Here is a 7,478-nt window from a genome sequence, read left to right as displayed (position 1 = left end):
AACTTCAATCCCAGCATTTCTTATCCTTCATGATTTTGGCGTTTAAGCTCCAGTTTAGGCTTAAACTGGAACTTAAACTCCACATGTGATATTCAAGCTTCCTTTATTGATTTTGTTGCTTCCTTGCTTAGCCTCTTCTTCCCTGAAATCATCCAAACAATTGCATCAAAGTCTTGCAAAATTTCATGAGAAATCTTTCATTCATAGCATTTAAGTAATATAACTAAAACTCATGGAATTTGCATCAAAATCATATTGTTTGGATGGTTCATTACTTTGTTCTTCATTTAACCATTTTTGGTTACTTTAAGCTCAAAAAAATGCATAAAACAACTAAAACTAACAGAAAAAAGCTAGTGAAACTAGCCTATGATGCCTTGGCATCACAACACCAAACTTAATACTTGCTTGTCCCTAAGCAAGTCCTGAGTTATTTGAGAAGAAAGTATGAACAGAAAGTAATTACATTGGCTATATTAGCAAGCATTTGAAGTTCATCAGAAGGGTTCTATGCAGAAAGTTGCAGCATCACTTTTTCATACTTATCAGGTAGGATTATCACTTTTTCATTGCATCCGTCAAAAATTGCTATGGCCTCCTGTTATTCTTATGTCTTTGGCACTTCTCTTTTGTTTTTCTTTTCTTTTTCTTAGAGCTTCTTTTGCTCCTTGTTTGCTTAGTGTCATGTGTTGCACAAGCCTTTGGCATTTTCTTTTTCTTATCAGTGCACTACACATATCCACTTTAGGCATTTTAGTTCACATTTCTTCTTGAGACATTGGTGCCCAGCACCTCTTTGTGTGACTAAATGTTTTGTATTGAGGTTGCTCTTGATAATGGACTTTTGGTTGATAATCCCGGGTTAGTTAACCCAAGTTACCAAGTGTTGAAACACTCCTCAGAACCTATTCATCCAAGCATATCCTTAATACATAAACACCACAGGCATTTGTCTCAGAAGTTCAAACCATTGGTGCCTAGCTTATTTTCTCAATTTTTTTGCTTTTTGGTTGCCTTTTTCCGTGGCTTTTTCTTTTCCTTTTTCTTTCTTTTTTCATGGCCAAAGACATTTATTCATCAAGATCCATAGACAATTTTTACTTCTACATAAAAAATGATAATTCTACACTCTAATTTTAGTGATGTGACTAAACAATCAAGCATGCATACCACCACTTAATTCTACTTTATTTGTCACTAATTTAGCCAAGTTACTTTTGTTCAAGCTTTTCTTTTATTTTTGGAAACAGAACAAGCATGGCAGGCACTTGTTTAAGAAGGTGAAGTTATATCCAAACATCTAGGCATTCACTTTATTCAAAGCAATTAACAAAAAAAACTACACATTCCAGAAAGATTCAACATTTACAGTTTAAACCAGAACACGCATGCTTTTGTTTAACCTTTTTAAAGAATTATCAAGGAATAATACCACCTTGTGAAATTCCTTGTTTTCTCTTTGTTGTCAGGAAACACTTTGATTTCTCCTTCTTCTTCCTAAATGTTGCTTCATGCTTTAAGGTTCTTGTTTCCTTTCCTGCAAAGAGTAATGAAGTTGCTTGCTCCTCAAGCACTTAAGTGGTTAGCTCAACTATGTGTGGGTAAGTATCGGATTCTTAAGTTGGTGTGTGAACACCAAACTTAGTCTCCCACTTACTTCTCTGTGTTCTTTGAGTCCTTGAGTTATCTTGGAATGATGTTGCTACTAAGGGTTTTAAGCATTTCTGTGACTGCTTAGAATAGTTGTTCCTTTCACATAATTCAAAGGTTGTTGTGTTCAGTTGATCTTTATGGTGGAACACCAAACTTAGAGTCACACATTCCCCTTTGACTTATGGATCCATGAATTCATTGTTTGGTGTGAAACACCAAACTTAATTCTTTGCAATGCACAGAAACTACTTTACCCCTTTTATTGAAACAAATAAAAGAAACAGCAAAAAGGTATTACCTCAGGTTGGGTTGCCTCCCAACAAGCGCTTGTTTAACGTCACTAGCTTGACGGTTGTCCCTTGTTAGGGTGGATTGTAGTGCTTGACGTCCTCTCCTCTCACTATGAAAACGTCCCCTCTTGATTCATTCATGACCTCTAAATGTTCCATAGAAAGAACTTTCTTGATTGTGAACACTTGAGGGAGCTGGGAAGGAATGGTCTTGAGGCCAGGTGGGATTGGCAGATAATGACTTGAGATCACTTTATCTCCCGAGAAAAACCTTCAGTGGGAATTTTCTTGTTTCTCCATCCTCTTGGCAATCTCCCTATCACTCTTCCCTTTCTCTTGAGGATTTCTTCATTGACCTTTATGTCAGGAGGATCCTTCTGATCTGTTTCCACTGATTCTTGTGGCTCTAACTCTTGCAACTCTTGTTTGCCTTCCAATGACTGTTTTAGAGTCTCAGCTGCTGGATTACTTTCCTCCAAACACGGATGGCTACTATCATCTTTAGGCTTTTCAGATTCTGGTTCAAGCTCAGATGCAGGTTTGAAGACTTTGAAAATGAGCTGTTCATCATGTATTCTCAGAATTAGTTCTCCTTGTTCTACATCTATGAGCGCTCTAGTAGTGGCTAGAAATGGTCTGCCCAGAATGATAGGGTGTAAATAGCTTTCCTCCATGTCCACAATGACAAAGTCTGTGGGGAAATAATAATCTCCTACTTTCACCAGCACATTTTCAACTACCCCTTCAGCTTGCTTCTGAGTTTTGTCAGCCAGTTGTATGATTACATCAGTGGATCTCACCTCGTTCAGTTGTAGCCTCTTCATAAGAGTTAGAGGCATCACATTTATGCTAGCTCCTAGATCACAGAATCCTCTGTCAATTTTTGTTTCCCCTATGATGCAAGGGATATGAAAACTTCCTGGGTCCGTTTTCTTAGAGAGTGTGTCCTTCTTGATGAGAGCACTGCATTCTTTGTTCATTGTTACCGTTTGTCCTCCCTTCAAAACTCTTTTCTTGCTTAACAATTCCTTTAAATACTTGATGTGTGTGGGCATTTGATGAAGAATCTCAAGAAAGGGAATATTGACATGCAGAGAATTAAATGTCTCTAGAAACCTTGAATAGGTTTTCCTTTTTTCACCTCCTCCTAACCTCTCAGGAAATGGTGCTTTTGGTTGGTATACTTCCATCATGCCTTTTTGCAGATCCTTGGCTTGCTCAGTTCCACTTTCCTGCTTAACTTCTTCCACATCTTCTTTCAAGATTTCTGGTTCCTGCTGTGAGGACCTGATTCCTTCTTCTTCTGAGACTTCCTTCAATATGGTGATGGCCTTGCACTCTTCCCATCTTACTCTCTTTTGTTCCCCCTTAGGATTCTTTTCTGTGTCACTAGGGAACACTGCAGTTGATTTGGGTGCCTGTTGAGATAGCTCTCCTACTTGAGATTCCAACCTTTTGAGTTTTTCACCATGGTTTCTTAAGGTAGTTCTCACATCATCCCTGAAGCTCTTCAATTCAATTATGTCTTGGCTCATGGTTGCCATCATTCCTTCCATCCGGTTTAATTGATCTTGAAATTGTTGGTTCGGATTAGGTTGGGTATGTTGATTATTTTGGCCATGATATGATGATTGGGGGTAAGTGTTTTGTGTGGCTTGGTATGATCTTTGGTTGGAGTTTTGGTATGTGGAATTGTTTTGTTGGTTGTGGTTGTAAGGTTTGTGGTTTTGTGGTTGGGTTTGTTGGTTTCCCCACCCAAAGTTTGGGTGGTTTCTCCAGCGTGGGTTGTAAGTGTTGGAGTGTGGATCATATGATTGCCTTTGTTGGTTTCCCACATAGTTAACCTCATCCCAATCACCTCCTTCAATGCCTACTTCCTCTTGATCTTGTGTGTGTATTGCAGCCACTTGCTTTGTCTCTAATTGCCTGGTAAGCTCTGCTAGTTGCTTGGCAAACACCTTGTTTTGGGCTAGAATTGTATCAACATGGTTCAGCTCCATGACTCCCTTAGTGTTGTGCCTTTCTGATGCATAGTAGTACTCATTCTCAGCCACTGTCTCGATCACTTCAATGGCTTCTTCCACGGTCTTTTTCTTGTTCAATGAACCTCCTGATGAATGGTCTACAGCCTTCCTTGATTCATAAGAGAGCCCATCATAGAAGATGTGCAATTGCACCCAATCATGGAACATGTTTGGTGGGCATTTCCTTGTCAAGTCCTTGAATCTCTCCCATGCCTCGTAGAGAGTTTCACCATCTTGTTGTCTAAAAGTCTGGACCTCAGATCGAAGCCTATTGACCTTTTGTGGAGGGTAGAAACGTGCCAGAAACTTGCCTTCCACCTCATCCCATGTGGTTAGACTCCCCCTTGGGAATGATTCCAGCCACTTAGCTGCCTTGTCCCTAAGTGAAAATGGGAACAAGAGCAGTTTATAGGCATCTTCCTGGACTCCATTGGACTTCACAGTGTCACAAATTCTCAGGAATTTTGTGAGATGTTGGTTTGGGTCTTCATTAGCACTTCCTCCAAAGGAACAATGATTTTCCACCAATGATATTAGCTGTGGCTTGAGCTCAAAATTGTTGGCCTGAATGGGTGGTTTCTGGATGCTACTACCACAATTCCCAGAGGTTGGGTTTATGTATGAACTAAGAACCCTCCTCTCAGGAATGGCATTGTTTCCATCAGCTCTCTCATGGTTGTGAACTTCTCTATCCATGTTGAGATCTAGAGCTTCCTCAAAATTGTCCTCAGATTCTCCTTCAGATTCCTCTTCTCCCACTACTCTCTTCCCTCTTGCTTCCCTTCTAAGTCTATGAAGGGTCCTTTCCGGTTCGGTATATGGAGGAGTTGATGTCTCTCCTCTCCTACCTGTCATACAAGAACACAGCTCAAACACAAACAGGTAAAATACTCTTGGTTAATGGAAGAGTATGGTCAGCTCAATTGAGGAATTAATTCAAACAGTTAGTGAGTCAGTGAGTTAGTTGCATGAATTTAAAGGCATAAAGAAGAAAAGCATGTAACCAAGTGCAGAAATTAAAATTCAACAAGTATTTAGAACAGAATTAACAAAGCAAGAGAAAATTGCTCAATCTAGTTAGCTTCCAATTTGAGAATTGTCAATCGAAAACCAATCCCCGGCAACGGCGCCATAAACTTGATGCGCATAAACGTGTTATGCTACGATTTAGGAAATTGCACGATCGGCAAAATTCCTTCCGGCAAGTGCACCGGTTATCGTCGTCAAGTAAAAACTCACAATAGAGTGAGGTCGAATCCCACAAGGATTGGTTGAGTGAGCAATTCGGATTAGAAGTGTGTTCTAGTTGAGCGGAATCAAGATTTGAGATGAGAATTGCGGAATGTAAAATTGGCGGGAAAAGTAAATGACAAGAAAATTAAATGGCTGAATCTTAAATTGCATGAATTAAAGATTGCTGAAATTAAAAGGGAATGGGGATGATTGCAAGAATTGAATTGCAGAATGTAAAGAGAAAGTGGAAATCAGAAATGGGGAATTCATTGGGTTTAGGAGATATTGAAATCTCCGAATCAAAACATGTAAATCTCTTCCTCAACCAATGCATTCATTGAATTTTGCTTGGCAATCTTATATGATTGGATCCCAATTCCTTGGCTCACCAATGCTCTCTAAAAACAAACAAATTCCCAATCCCTTGGTTTAAATGTTCATAAGAAGAGATGATGCTTGATTACTGATTATACCACACAATTTCATGAACCACAATTTGGTAGGATTACATGTCACAATATCCATCCAAACCCCAATCCAATCCACTGTGAGGAAGCTTCTCTAGCATGAATCCTCCATTCCTTTCCCAAGGCTCCGAAGGATTCCAAGTATGAGTAGTCTCTTTCCCAAGACAACTACTCAATGGAATTAGATCGAGAAGCTTTCTAACAAAATTCAAGAGAAAAGATTGAAGAAGAAGATAAACTATTATTGATTCATTGAATTACAATAGAGCTCCCTAACCCAATGAAAGGGGGTTTAGTGAATCATAGCTCTGAATTCAATTACAAAGAAAAAGAAACTAGCTAAAAGTGAAAGTAAAAGTCCCCTTTCTAACTTAACTTCTATCCTATTTATACACTTTCTATATTGAGCTTCAGTTGTGCTTCTTGGGCTTTGAGGCCTCTCCTTGCTTTCCTTTTGTCTTGGGTTTATGATCCATAATCTTGATGAGGTTGTTGATCCAAATCCTGTAACATTTATTGAGCCAACTTAGTGATAATCAAATAATGGCACATGACTCAATAAATGAGATTTCAAACTCATCAATCCCTCAGGCCCAATCCCATAAACCATGATATTCAATTGGGTTTCATACCAAAGTAAGTTTAAGTTAATAGTTGTGCTCAAAGACTAACTTAAATCACAATATTTTTGGCCCAGAAACCTTTTTTCAAGAGTGGCGTTTAAGTTGTAGTTTAAGCTTAAACTGCAACTTAAACGCCAGACACTTCCAGTGATGCCATTTGTAGAAGCACGTTTAAGCTTCAGTTAAGGTTAAACTGAAGCTTAAACGTGGAAATGGAAGAAGGTAGCCCTGGAGAGTCATGTAGTCGAACACGTTTAAGCTTCAGTTTAAGGTTAAACTGAAGCTTAAACGTGGAGATAGGAAGGGCAGCCCTGGAGGTCGAACACGTTTAACCTCCAGTTTGAGGTCAAACTGGAGGTTAAACGTGGAAAAGGGTGGAGGCATACTGGAGGTCGAACACGTTTAACCTCCAGTTTGAGGTCAAACTGGAGGTTAAACGTGGAAGCTTGGAATGGTGGCCCTGGAGGTGTCGAACACGTTTAACCTCCAGTTTGGGGTCAAACTGGAGGTTAAACGTGGAGATGGAGAGAGCAACCCTGGAGTGAAAAAACTATCGAACACGTTTAAGCTCCAGTTTGAGTCAAACTGGAGCTTAAACGTGGAATGGCCCCTGGTACTCTTCCTGGTTCTGGCATTTAACCTCCAGTTTGAGGTCAAACTGGAGGTTAAACGTGGAACTCCTCCCTGGGTGGCATACTCATTCTGGCGTTTAACCTCCAGTTTGAGGTCAAACTGGAGGTTAAACGTGGAATGCTCCTTAAGTGAGGCTTTTCATTCTGGCGTTTAACCTCCAGTTTGAGGTCAAACTGGAGGTTAAACTTCAATCCCAGCATTTCTTATCCTTCATGATTTTGGCGTTTAAGCTCCAGTTTAGGCTTAAACTGGAACTTAAACTCCACATGTGATATTCAAGCTTCCTTTATTGATTTTGTTGCTTCCTTGCTTAGCCTCTTCTTCCCTGAAATCATCCAAACAATTGCATCAAAGTCTTGCAAAATTTCATGAGAAATCTTTCATTCATAGCATTTAAGTAATATAACTAAAACTCATGGAATTTGCATCAAAATCATATTGTTTGGATGGTTCATTACTTTGTTCTTCATTTAAAGCTTCCGACCCAGCGGAGAAGTTTTTAGCCCAACCATTTTTGGTTACTTTAAGCTCAAAAAAATGCATAAAACAACTAAA

General features: G+C 39.4%; 1 non-coding gene across 1 annotated transcript; it reads left to right on the top strand.

The window, feature by feature from the left end:
* The first annotated feature begins 4,133 nt into the window (after positions 1-4,133).
* On the top strand, positions 4,134-4,237 carry LOC112746408 (small nucleolar RNA R71). Its single transcript, XR_003174294.1, has one exon. It is a non-coding gene; the product is annotated as a small nucleolar RNA R71 (small nucleolar RNA).
* The last annotated feature ends 3,241 nt before the right edge of the window (positions 4,238-7,478 follow it).

This window comes from Arachis hypogaea, chromosome 14 (assembly GCF_003086295.3).
Source record: "Arachis hypogaea cultivar Tifrunner chromosome 14, arahy.Tifrunner.gnm2.J5K5, whole genome shotgun sequence".
NCBI classification, from domain to species: domain Eukaryota; kingdom Viridiplantae; phylum Streptophyta; class Magnoliopsida; order Fabales; family Fabaceae; genus Arachis; species Arachis hypogaea.
This window is presented reverse-complemented; position numbering and strand designations above follow the sequence as displayed.